We start from the raw sequence: 13,832 nt of genomic DNA, 5'->3' as shown, positions 1-13,832 counted from the left end.
CTGCGCCTTTCAGTGCTGCAGTTAGCTTTTTGACTCTCCTCGCAAGACTTCCGCCAACACATCCTGTTGGACTACATTACCCATGGTGCCGTTAGCCATCCCTGCACTTGCGCAGTGCAGTCCAACGTTTGGTATTAGATGGACTGCCCGCGATGCCTCATGGGAGTTGTAGTTCTGACGTGCGTTCGCGCTCCGCAGCAGCTGGTGGCCAACGGCCAGGAGTTCGAATTGGAACGCGCGAGACCCAACGAACGACGGTCACGTGGTGCGGCTTGTGTTGTTGGAGTGCATCTGTAAATACCGGTGGGAATACACTCCCTCAATCAACATCCTCCTCATTATATAAACTACCCCGATCCTGTCCATCAATTACTTCCAGTGACGGCTCTCCCACAGTTAAATCTGGCCTTTACTGCCCTACCCCCATTGGAAAGTTACAGAGATAGCGGCTGGAATCCTTCTGCCTATCAACTATTCACACCGGGATTCCCAGTTTAGAGAGCGGCACCATCCGGGCTGTTCACACTGTGGGGAGGTTACAGCTTCTCCCCACGTCTGCAGGAGTTCCCGCTGGGTGCTCTGGTTTCCTCCCACAGTCTGAAGGTCTGCAGTTTAGATGCTGTCTGACCTGCTGCGCTTTTCCAGCAACACATTTTCAGCTCTGGTCTCCAGCATCTGCAGTCCTCACTTTCTCCAGGTCTGCAGTTTAGGTCGACTGGCCATGCTGAATTGTCCCTAGTCTTCAGGGATGTCCAGACCAAGTGGATAGGCCACGGGAAACGCAGGGATACAGGGATAAACAATGCAGAGATGATGGGCCGAATGGCCTCTATTTGCATTGGAGGGATTCTCTGATTCTTTGTGAGATGCATAATTTGACATGAGCAGTAGTAGTATGGATGATCATTAGTTGAATAGCGATGTTAAGTGCATACACTATATGGGTGGCACAGTGGTTAGCACTGCGCCAGGGACCTGGTTTCAATTCCCACTTCGGGCAACTGTCTGTGTGGAGTTTGCACATTCTCCCAGTGTCTGCATGGGTGTCCTCCGGGCGCTCCGGTTTCCTTCCATAGTCTAAAGATGTGCAGGTTAGGTGAATTGGCCTTGCTAAATTGCCCATAATGTTAGGTGCATTAGTCAGGGGTGAACGTAGGGAAATGGGTCTGGGTGAGTTGCTCTTTAGCAGGTCTGTTTCCACACTGTAGTGAATCTAATCTAATCTAATCATTTCGATTGGCAACAATACTTTCAATGCAGGATCTCAGCTACCCTCTCAAATTTACTGAAATGCTGTTGAGCACAAATAAGTTAGAGTTACTACAAAAGGTTCAGTGGAGCAAAAATGTTTGAAATTGAAGCCCTTTCTGAGATGCTGTCCTCAGTTCTCCTGTGTGCTCTCCAAAGGAAATCACAAGTGACACCACCTGAGACAGTAATCTACCAGTCACTATTTGCATGTCTTGAAGTCAGCAGCAACTTCCATCTTGTCAAAAAGGTCAGTTATTTTTGTAGTGCCTGTTTGTGATTGTATGTTTTTGTTAAATTGCACACATACTATTCTTATATTTGAAACTTGATCACAGTGCTAGTGTGGAGTAAGGGCGGATGGCATAACCGTTGGTGACCGCAGGTTAAAAATGCTCTCTGGTTCTTTGAATGTGATTTTTTTTTACACCATTTACTTGTTGTCTTTGTGCTTTTTTTCTCCCCTGTATTTTGGATTTCATGACAATACCTCCTCCATTTCTGTAGGCCAGGTACGGGAATCTCCATACATTGCAGAACCGATCACTGAGAGCAAGTAGTCAATCTTCGAGGACCAGTTACCTCGCTCCACATTCTCGTCACCTTCACGCACACGTTCACTGGTGGCAGCCTGGGGAAAAGAGAGGAAATGGCTGATTTAAAAACAGAAATTGTTGGAGAAACTCAGCAGGTCTTGGCAGCATACATGGAGAGAAAGCAGAGTTAATGTTTTGAGTCCAGTGACCTCTCTTCAGAACTGATAGTACCTAGGAAGAAACTGTACGAAAGCTGATGACGGAAATGAGCTAACCAAGCCCAAAGGGAGAGAAAGAAAGTTAGACAAAGGAATGGTTGATAGTATGGCAGGAAAGGGGGAAAAACTGATAGGGACAATGAGTAAATGAAATTTGATTGAAGCAGCGAGGTCATAATCGGACCTACAGTAGGTAAAGGACGTTGTTAGTAGAAAGTGAGGAGTGCAGATGCTGGAGATTGGAGTCAAGAGTGTGGTGCTGGGAAAGCACACAAGTCAGGGAGCATCTGAGGACCAGGAGAATCAACATTTTGGACAAAAGCCCAAACCTGAATTGAAGCTTTGGGCAGATTCCTGATGAAGGGCTTTTGCCCAAAACGTCGATTCTCCAGCTCCTCTGATGCTGCCCGAGCTGCTGTGCTGTTCCAGCCCCACACTGAAGGATCTTGTTAGCTCAGCTGGCTGGCTGGATGGTTTGCAATGCAAATAGATGGCCACAGCATGAATTCAATTTGTGCACTGTCTGAATGTGGGAGAATTGTTAGATTCATTGCAGCTATTTTGTCACATATTAAAAGCCTGGAAACCATTTTAAATTTCATCTTAGTGCTTGCTTGCTCAAAGTCTGTGTTTTCTCATGCCCGGCTAAGGCAGTTGACCTTGCAACTGTACTGGTACCTGATAAATTCTTCTCTTTGGATGGAGCTATTCTTCTCTTTGCAATGACCTATTTGTCTACTAACGCCTGCTTATCATTTACTAACTGACACTGTCCAGACATTATGTGACTGAAGCAAGGTGCCCAGCTTGCTAATTATCCTGCAATTAACAGTTTGCTAATTGTTAATCAATTCTGGCCTATATAATCACTTTTATGTGGCTGTTCTTCCCCTGAAGGAGAAAGTGAGGACTGTAGATCAGAGCTGACAATGTGTCGCTGGAAAAGCGCAGCAGCCAAGGAGCAGGAGAATCGATGTTTCGGGCATGAGCCCTTCTTCAGGAATGGCTCATGCCCGAAACGTCGATTCTCCTGCTCCTTGGATGCTGCCTGACCTACCGTTCTTTGTTGCAGACATTTTGTCCCCTGTCTGGGTGACATCCTCCGTGCTTGGGAGCCTCCTGTAAAGTGCTTCTTTCCTCCGGCATTTGTAGTGGTTTGAGTCTGGCGCTTCCGGTTGTTAGTTCCAGCTGTCCGTTGCAGTGGTTGGTATATTGGGTCCAGGTCGATGTGCTTATTGATTGAATCTGTGGATGAGTGCCAAGCCTGTAGGAATTCCCTGGCTGTTCTCTGTTTGGCTTGTCCTATAATAGTAGTACACATAGACAAGGAAGAAACCATGGTCTCATCCGATGTCACGGCACTGTTCACCTCTATCGACAAAACCCTAGCCAGAGAAACAATAGCCAACCTGCTGAACATACAGAACAGACAACAGGACATTGAACCTATCGACAAAGATGGCATACTCAAACTACTGGACCTGTGCCTCACAACACACTTTACATTCAACAACCAAATATATGAACAAATCAATGGCACACCCATGGTCTCACCCATCTCTAGACTCATAGCAGAAGCTGTAATGCAAAGATTAGAACAAACCGCAAATTAACCCAAACTCTGGGTCAGATATGTGGATGACACCTTTGTAATCATTAAAAACACAGAAATAGAGAACACACACCGGATCATCAACGCCACACTCACAGGAATCTGATTCACGAGAGAGGAAGAAAGGACAACTAACTCCCATTCCTAGATGTGATGGTACAGAGAACACCAAACGGAGAATTCACCACAAAGTATACAGGAAAGCCACACACACCGACCAAGTCCTGAACTACGAAAGCAACCACCCCAACACACACAAAGATGTTGCATCAAGACACTATTCAAAAGGGCCACAACACACTGCAGTACACCAGAACTGCAAAAAGAGGAAGAAGAACACCTATACAATGTATTCGGCAAAAACAGATACCCGCGCAACTTCATCAACAGATGCCTGAGGGAAAGACAACAGAATGAGGACATGCAGCAACCTAAAGGACTAGCCACACTACCATCAAAACATTTCCGAACTGACAGCCAGACTACTGCGACCACTAAGACTCATAACAGCACACAAACCAACAGCCACTCTACAATAGTGTACAAACTCCCATGCAAGGACTGCACAAAACACTACATAGGACAAACAGGAAGACAGCTAACGATCCGCATCCATGAACACCAACTAGCCACGAAACAACATGACCAGCTATTCTTAGTAGCCACACGTGCAGATGACAAGCAACATGAATTTGACTGGGACAACACTGCTATTATAGTTCAAGCCAAACAAAGAACAGCCAGGGAATTCCCAAAGGCATGGCACTCATCCACAGATTCAATCAACAAGCACATCAACCTGGACCCAATATACCGACCACTGCAGCTGGAACTGATAACCGGAAACGGCAGATTGAAACCACTACAAATGCTAGAGGAAAGATCACAGAAGCACTTCACAGGAGGCTCCTAAGCACTGAGGATGTCAGCTAGACAGGGAACGAAACGTCTGCAACACAAATTCCCAGCTCGGCATAGAACCACAACATAAACATGACTGGCCAAGAGTGTGTTTATGCAGGATCCAGACAACAATCACCGAAGCAGTATGGTTTTCCAAAACAGGCAGAAGAAGAGGTCAGGAAGTTAATAGTTTTCTGCAACAAGGGATACGGAGACCAGTAGCTTCCACTATCAACTCACCTATTCGACCAGTTACGAAACCAGACAGTAGCTGGCAAATAGCGGTAGATAACTGGACATTGAACAAGGCCACCCTGTCTACAGCCCCCACCATAGCAACTAACCCAGAGATCGTAGTCAAGCAAAGTGAGGATGCGCAATGGGTCACAGTTTTGGACAAAAGTAATGTGTTTTGGTCAACTCACTGGAGAATGAATGCCGATATAAACCCACATTTACTTTCCAAGGCCAGCAATATACTTGGACTGCCCTGCTTCAGTGATTTCCTAACTCCCCGTCCATAATGTCTAAGTGAAGGGTTAAAAGAATTCTCGAAACCTTAATGTCTGGTGCAGTATGTAGACGACTTGCTTTTTCAAACTGAAACTAAAAAGGAACGTTATCAGCTGTTAAGTGAATTACTGCAATTGTGGCATGAGTTGGGTCTGAAAGTGAACCCTAAGAGAGCGCAGATATGAAGCAGGACATTACTTATCTGGGAATGATTCTGTCACTGAGAAAACAAGAAATGGACAAATGAAAGGTAGAGGCAATTGGCAGATTCCCTGTTCTGTGGGATGTCAAAGGTTGAGATCCTTCCCAAGCTTAGCGGGGCATTAAAGGGACCACATTGACCAATAAGGTAGCCCCACTGATGGAGTTATTAAAAAAGAATGTGATGTGCAAATGGAACAAGACATTGCAGCTCTAAAGCAAGCACTAGCTGCTGTGCCCATTCTGAAAACCCCAAATCCAACTGTTAAAAATCACACAATGCCAGGTTTTTGTTCAACAGGTTTAATTGGTAGCACTAGCTTTAGGAGCACCAGGTGGTCATGGTGTATAAGATTGTATGATACAGAATTTATGGCAAAAAGTTTACAATGTTATGTAACTGAAATTATATATCGAAAAAGACCTGGATTGTTGGTTAAGTCTCTCATCTGTTAGAGTGACCCCTTTGGTTTCAGTTCTTTCATATGTAAATCGCAAAACATTTTTAAAAAATCTACATTCTCAAGTGAACTTTAACAATTGGTGCCTGTCAGCCAAGATAATATATCGAAGGTGTGAGTTCCCCTGTGTGATACTATCTGTGCCACAATGTTTAGACTGATTTTATTCTAAACAAATGAATTTATCGGATCTAATATGGATTCATGCAGTTTTTGAGTGAAGGAAAATGTATGTCTGCAGGTACAAATTCACCCCACAAACTTTTATATGTGTGGAGGGAGGGTGGGGTTGGGGGCGGGTGGTAGTGATGGTGATGGTGATGGTGGTTGTGGTTGTGAGTGTCTGTGTGAGAGTGTATACATGGGTGTAACTGTGAATGTGTGTGTGTGTGTGTGTGTGTGTGTGTGTGTGTGTGTGTGTGTGTGTGTGTGTGTGTGTGTGTGTGTGGAAAGTGCAATGAGGCTGATATTCAAGTTCAGTACCCAATGGGATGGCCACAACTGGGACCTTGGGTTCATGGCACACTGCAGGTAACCCCATTGCACTACACACACACCTATAAGTTTGTGGGGTGAATTTGTGCTTGCAGATATACATTTTCCTTCACTTAAAAACTACTTGATTCCATAAATTCATTTTTTTAGATTAGTATCAGTCTAAACATTGTGGCACTGACAGTATCACACAGGGGAACACGCACCTTCAATATATTATCTGGGCTGACAGGCACCAATTGTTAAAGTTCACTTGAGAATGTCAATTTTTTAAAAATGTTTTGCAATTTACATATCAAAGAACTGAAACCAATGTGGTCATTCTCACAGATAAGAGACTTAATATACCATCCAGGTCTTTTTTAATATATAACTTCAATTACATCACACTGTAAACGTTTGCTATAAATTCTGTGTCTTACAATCTTATACTCCATAACCAGCTGCCGAAGGAGCAGTGCTCCGAAAGCTAGCGCTTCCAATTAAACCTATTGGACTATAACCTGGTGTTGTGAGTCTTAACCAAAGTAGCCACCACAGCCACCACCCTCGCGACAGTTCTTTTACAGAAGACGCACAGGAAACTATGATCAGTAGCATACACATCACACACGGTGTCACCAGTAGAGCAGGGTACACAGCATGTAAAAAACACGTATTAGCTGTTTCTGGGCAGTGCAACATTTTACCTGCATAGTACAGCTGAACCCACTTACAATTATTGATGGAGCATACCTCGGTACAGCTACTATTAGACAGAAGGATTAAAGATGGTTCGGTTAGCTGAAACTGAATCGCCAGATGGACACTTTTGCTACAAGGAAGAAATATTGCCTGTGAAAGGGGTAAAAACTATCACCATGTTAGGAGACAACTTCATATACCAGGGAGGAAAACACAAGTGTCAATTGACAGCAGTAAACGATCCCAAGGGCCCATTTGTATCAAAACAATTGGAGGGGGTAAGACGGGGCCTGAAAGCAGATATGCATAAGAGATAATCCATCACTGGACCCCACACACTAAAATAATTAGAACTCTTCCTGATACTGCAAAGGAGTTGTTGCGGGAACCCAGATTACAAGACCGGTTCTGGAACAGGAGATCTCATGTTCAAATACATCTGTGGATCAGAATTCTGTCACATGTTGCTGTAGTTGTGATTCTATGTGCATTACTAATTATCATACCCAATGTATGTCAGCTTAGAAGGTAGACAAATGAAATTGTGCAGAGATTTAAGGGTGAGCCTGTCATCAAACAGAAGGAATATTATGAAAACACTGAGTTAACTCATATATGCATTATTTCTTCATATTCGTTATTGCATGTTTGCTTTATATTATTATACTTTTCTTTAGTGTTCTTTACATGTTCTTTTCTCTATTTTACTATAACGATATAACATGCAACTTATTCAATGGGAGGATACTGACCATCCCAGGAGAGGTTCGCAGAAAGAGACAGACAATGATCCTAAAATAAGTATCTTTGGATAAAAAGGGGAGAGATGTTAGCCAGTGGCTGCAGGAAAAGAGAGAGAGGGATACAAGCTGCCGACACATTGCAGAAAAATACTGAATGCAAAATTATTGGCATGCAGGAAGAAGCGGCTTGTGAACTAAAATGGCCTGAGTCCAGGTACTGGTGTTAAATTGGAAACTGGTTTATGCTAAGTTCTCTGGAAAGATGAAGTAATGCCAAAGGAAGATGAAGTAATGCAAAACCCTTATTTGGACAAGCTGCCCAAGTCGGTGGGTCAGAGCCAATACGGTAAACGCATATGATAAGCAAATGAGCCTGAGCCAATGGTGCACAGACAGACATTTAGAAAGGAAAGGAATAAGAAGATGACTGTTGGATATGGAGCCAGTCAAAACTCCAGAGACTGACCATCACAGAAGTAAACCCTACGTCAAGACCACCGGTGCCAACATTGAGAGTGTGAGGCGTCAGACCGTGTCGTCATCAGGAGATATACTGCTTGGGTATTAGCTTTTATATTTTCTGACTACTCAGAGAGTGTCAGAAGACTCTAGTGAGTGTACAAGTATGTTCTATGCCAACAAACGTTTTAGCTACACACATGTATTGACGAACAACATTAATAAAGTGACATGTGAGTTATGAGAGAATTGATTCTTGTCCTCTCTGTACAAGCCAATAACCAGAGCTGGCGAACACTGGGCTCCATCAACCAGCACAGGGCTCATACACACCATCCACCACCTCAGATACACACAGCTCAGTGAGACCAATAAGGGAAGGTGTTAGCTTATGGCCTAATGAATCACACATCACAAATGAAATGGGGGATTATTGGTCAGAGGGACAGTAGTGAAAGGGCCCCATGAGAGGGTCCAGGCCTTTCCAGGCTCTGCTCAGTCAGTGTAGATGCAGAGACTCATTTCAAGTTCTGACAACTTTTCTGGCTGCACTGTACAGCACCAGAGAGAGAGAGTGAAAAAGTTCATCCTTGAAATAATTGACATGATGTCTCAGGCTTTACTGATGGGTGGAGAGTTAATCTGCATGGAACATCTTAGACAATAGATAACTGAGGGTACAAATACAGAAATTGCTGGAAAAGCTCAGTGGGTCTCTGAAGAGAAATCGGAGTTGGCCAGGGAATAAGGTGGTGGGTTAAAGTGGCATGTAACTGGAAGCTCAAGGTCACTTTTGCAGGGAGAATGTAGATGTTCTGCAAAGCTTTCGCCCAGTCTACACTTGGTCTCCTCCATATTGAGGGAACAGTTTTGTGAGCAGCGAATGCAATAGCCTAGATTGTGAGATGTGCAAGTGCTGTTTTACCTGGAAGGTATGTTTGGGCCTGGAAGATTCTTTCTCATTTCGACATAACTGGTTTGCCAATTTTTCTGAAACTGTATCCCTTGGTTTGAGACTCCTCTATCCACATGGGAAACATCCTTCCTACATTTAATGAATCGGATTCTTAAAAGGTCTGTGTTTGATTGAGGTCACTACTCATTCTCCTCAAAGAAGAAAAACAGAGAGGAATTCCAGAGAATAAAGACCCTTTAATCTTTGATTGTAGGACACTCATGGAAATTAGTTTGGTGAACCTGTTTTGCACTCCCTTTACAGCAAGTATATCTTTAGGTAGGTAAGGAGGTGAAAACTATGCGCAATCCTCAAGGTATAGTTTCACCAAGATTCTATACCATTACAGTAAGACCCCTTTCCTCCTTTACTAAAATCCTCTTGTAATAAAAGTCTCTTAATTGCTTGCAGTCTCTACATGTTACATTTCAGTGTCTGATGAACAAAGGAAACCAATTCTTTGAAGTTCAACACTTCCCAATTTTTTACCATTGAAGGAATACTCTATTTCTATTTTTCCAATGAAAGTACATAACATCACACTTCTCCACACCTTATTCTATCTGACAATTCTTTGCCCACTCAAAAAGCCTCTCCAAAACCAAAAAGCATCTTTGCACTTTCCTCATAACTCACACTTACATTCAAATAAAAGCATTAATTGTGGACCAGTATTGACATGTTTGCCAGTATTGACATTCTTGAAACAGAGTTTCTAATTTGTATTAGTCCATAGATTCTTAACTTTTTCTGGGATATTTTTAATTTCTTCTATGGTGATAGATAGAAAGTATTGGTTTAGCTTTGCTGCTGTATCCTTGCCCTCATTTTAAGTTTCTCCTGGCTTTTCTTGTAATGGGCACCCTTTTGATATTGCTTTTAAAAAAAAATTACATACCTAGAGAAGCTTTACAGTCCAACTTTATGTATCTCACTAATGCACTGTCATGTTCTATTCTCCCATTCTTAATATTTTCCTCGTTCATCATTTGCTGAATTCCAAAATGTCTCCAATTCTTAGGCTTCCAATTCTTTTGGATACTTTATAGAGTTCTTCCTTTGATTAAATACAATTAATCATGGTTAACCATTTTCCTTACTAGATATAGGTCAAAAGTATACATATTTGGTCTAAACTGTATTGTAGCTTTCTAAATGTCAGCTATTGTTTAATATGATGCAATTACACTTTTAATGCACTGTTCTGACTGCGGCTGGAAGAGTGAACTTTTGCTATAGATCCCCACTATTTGGGTCATAATGCAAAATGAAAATACTTACTCAGTAACTAAGATGGCAATTCAAAAACTTCTTCGTACCGATTAGATCAATCAACCAGGTTTCTTGTGGTTTTCCATGAGAAACTTCTGAAGCTTCCAATACAGTTTTGTGTTTTCAAAAGTTACTCATCGATAAACCCAATCTGGCTGTAATCTTCCCCGGTGGCAGGCAGGCAGCTCCTACTATGTCAAGGCACTCACTGTCTCTAAATAGGTGCCAAGTCTACCTTATGATTAATCAGACCATTTAATTTTAAAACTTACATTGCAATGTTGACATAACACAAGCAGAGGGAGAGGAGCAGAATTTATCCAGGTATTGGGTTCCTGAACCTAATTGAAAGTCTGGCCCACGAAAGAGATTATTCAACCAACATTGATTCCAGAGTTAAACAGAAAACCTCAGTGAATTTTATCAGACAGATTTTTAAAATATTTTTCAATGGGATGTGGACATTGCCAGCTAAACCAGTGTTTATTGCCCATTCCCCAATTGCCGGAAGGCCTGTTAAAAGTCAACCACATTGCTGTAGTTCTGGAATTACAGGTAGGCCACCAGGTAAAGATGGCAGATTTCCATCCCGAAAGGGCGTTTGTGAACCAGGGTTATTTTGTAAATGACAGTCAATGATGGTTAGTTACAGTTAGGCTAGAGTTTTATTCCAGATTTTAATTGAAGTCACACCCTCAAAATATCACCCTGGAGGTCTCAATGACTAGCCCTCTGACATTACTACAGCTAGGCCACCTTCTCCCCAATGTTTATATTACCAAAGGGACTCATTCTCACCAAAGGTCCTTCTGAGCAGAAGTGTTTCAGTTAAGAGTGTATTAGATCAAAATGCATGTCAAAATAATACTGCATGAGCTTGGAAGGTGCAGAATCAATAATCATAGAAAAGCCAAAAGAACTGCAGATAATGTAAATTAGAAACAAAAATTGAAATTGCTGGAAAAGCTCAGCAAGTCTGGTAGCATATGTGAAGAGAAATCAAAGTTAACATTTTGGATCGAGTGACCCTTCCTCTGAACTGATGGTAGCTCAGAAAATGTCAGTTTATTTGCAGAAGGTATGGTGGAGGGAGCGAGTAAGGAGAAAATGATAGTTGGGGATAGACCCTAAAGATAGAAGAATAGTTGAACAGACAAGGAAATGGATAATGATCTGGCTGGAAGGGAGAATAGCTGTTAATGGAGACTGTTAATGGCTACCAATGGGTTGTGTGTAACAACAGACTTCATGACAGTCAGGCAGCATCCGAAGAGCAAGATAATCGACGTTTCAGGCATAAGCTCTTCAGCAGGAATGAGGCTTGTGGGTAGGGGCTGAGAGAAAAATGGGAGAGTGGTGGGGTTAGTGGGAGGTAGCTGGGAGAGCGATTAGGTGGATGAAGGTGAGGGAGAAGGTGATAGGTCAGAGGGGGCAGTGATGGATGGGTCCAGAGGGTGGTTGGCTTGGGACTGGGATAATGTGGAGGAAGGGGAATTGAGGAAGCTGTTGAAATCCACATTTATCCCGTGTGGTTACAGGATCCCAAGGCAGAATATGAGATGTTCCTCCTCCAGTTGTCAGTGATAAGCTTTTGGCGGTGGAGGAGGCCCAGGGCCTGCATGTCCTTGACGGAGTGGGAAGGGGAATTGAAGTGTTCAGCCACAGTGCAGTGGGGTTGGTGGGTATCCCAGAAATGTTCTCTGAAACAATCCGCAAGAAAGCACCCTGTCTCCCTGATGTAGACTAGACCACATTAGGTACAACAGATGACATTGGGAGAGGTGCAGGTGAATTTCTGACGGATGTGGAAGGATCCCTTGAGGCCTCGGAGGTGAGGAGAGTGGTGTGGGCGCAAGTTTTGCACTTCCTGCGGTGGCATGGAAAGTTGCCAGGAGTGCAGTGTGAGCTGGTGGGGATATGAACCTGAAGAGGCAGTCACAGAGGGAATTATATTTTCAGAATGCTGATAGGGGTGGGGAGGGAAATATATCTCTGGTGGGGTCCGTTTGGAGGTGGGGGATGTGGTAGAGGATGATGCATTGTATGTGGAGGTAGGTGAGGACCGGGGGGTTCTGTCCTTGTTGTGTTGTGAAGGGTGGGGTTCATGGGTGGTGGTGCATGAAGTGGAGGAGATGCGCTGGAGGGCATCATCAACCACGTGGGAAGGGAAGTTGCAATCGTGGAAGAAGGAGGCTATCTGGGAATTTGAGGTGGAATTAGTCATCCTGGGAACAGATGCAGCGGAGGTGGAGGAATTGGGAATAAGGAATGATGTTTTTACAGGAGGTAGGGTGAAAGGAGGTGTAATTTAGGTAGCCGTGTAAGTCGGTGGGCTTGTAGTGTATGTGGTTAGTTGGTCACCAGAAACGGTGATGGAGAAGTCCAGGAAGGGGAGGGAGATTGCCAAGATGGTCCAGGTGAATTTTAGGTCGGGTGAAAGGTGTTGGTAAAGTTGATGAACTGTTCAACCTCCTCAAGGGAGTATGAAGCAGTGCAGATAGTCATTGATGTACCGGAGGAACAGGTGGGATTGATGCAGTGTAACTGCGGAGAATGGACTGTTCTGCATATCTGACAAACAGGGAGGCATAGCTGGGTCCCATGAGGGTGCCCATGGATACCCATTTGGTTTGGAGAAATTGTTGAGGGTGAGGACCAGTTCAGCCAGGCAGATGAGGGTGTCAGTGGAAGGGTACGGGTTGGGACAGCATGACAGTAAGAAACAGGGGTCTTGGAGACCTTTGTCGTGGTGGATCGATGTGTACACGGACTGGATGTCTATGGTGAAGATGAGGCGTTGGGGGCCAGGGGAACAAAAATCTTGAAGGAGGTGTGTCACGAATGTAGGTGGGGAGTTCCTGAACTAAGGGGTCAGGACGGTGTCAAGACAGGAAGAAATGAGTTCAGTGGGACAGGTGCAGGCTGAGACAATGGTCGACAGGGGCAGTCAGGTTTGTGAATCTTTGGAAGGAGGTGGCTGAGTGGTTAGCACTGCTGCCTCATCGTGCCAGGGAGTTGGGTTTGATTCCAGCCTGGTGTGACTGTGTGGAGTTTGCACATTCTCTCCCTGTGTCTGCGCTGGATTCCTCTGGATGCTGCAGTTTCCTCCCACAGTCCAAAGATGTGTAGGTTAGGTGGATTGGCCATGCTAAATTACACATAGGATCCAGGGATGTGCAGGCAAGGTGGGTTAGCCATGAAGAATGCAGGATTACAGGCATAGGGTGGGGGCGTGGGTCTGGGCGAATCGCTCTTCAGAGGGTTGGTGCAGACTTGATGGGCAGGATTTCTTAAGATGGTCGAGGGCCCATTTGCTTTTCTTCATATTAGGACAGTGGACTCAGTTTGTCGTCCATCATGGCCCCGTTCTGATAACAGAGGCCTGTCCATCTCAACAAAGATCAGAAACCAGAGCCGCTCCTTGAGTAAGTACCAATTTTGTGGGACTTGTGGACAAATTTTATACGTAATCAGATTGGTGACAGGGTCGAGAGTGTGGTGATAGAAAAGCACAGCAGGTGAGGCAGCATCC

General features: G+C 44.0%; 1 pseudogene; it reads right to left on the bottom strand.

Annotated features, from left to right (window-relative positions):
• Window positions 1-13,832, bottom strand: part of LOC132819992 (sodium- and chloride-dependent neutral and basic amino acid transporter B(0+)-like) — a 95,246-nt pseudogene that overhangs the window by 68,500 nt on the left and 12,914 nt on the right.

The sequence above is a fragment of the Hemiscyllium ocellatum genome, chromosome 11 (assembly GCF_020745735.1).
Source record: "Hemiscyllium ocellatum isolate sHemOce1 chromosome 11, sHemOce1.pat.X.cur, whole genome shotgun sequence".
Lineage (NCBI taxonomy): Eukaryota > Metazoa > Chordata > Chondrichthyes > Orectolobiformes > Hemiscylliidae > Hemiscyllium > Hemiscyllium ocellatum.
Note: the sequence above shows the minus strand (reverse complement) of the source record. Positions and strands in the feature narration are given on the sequence as shown.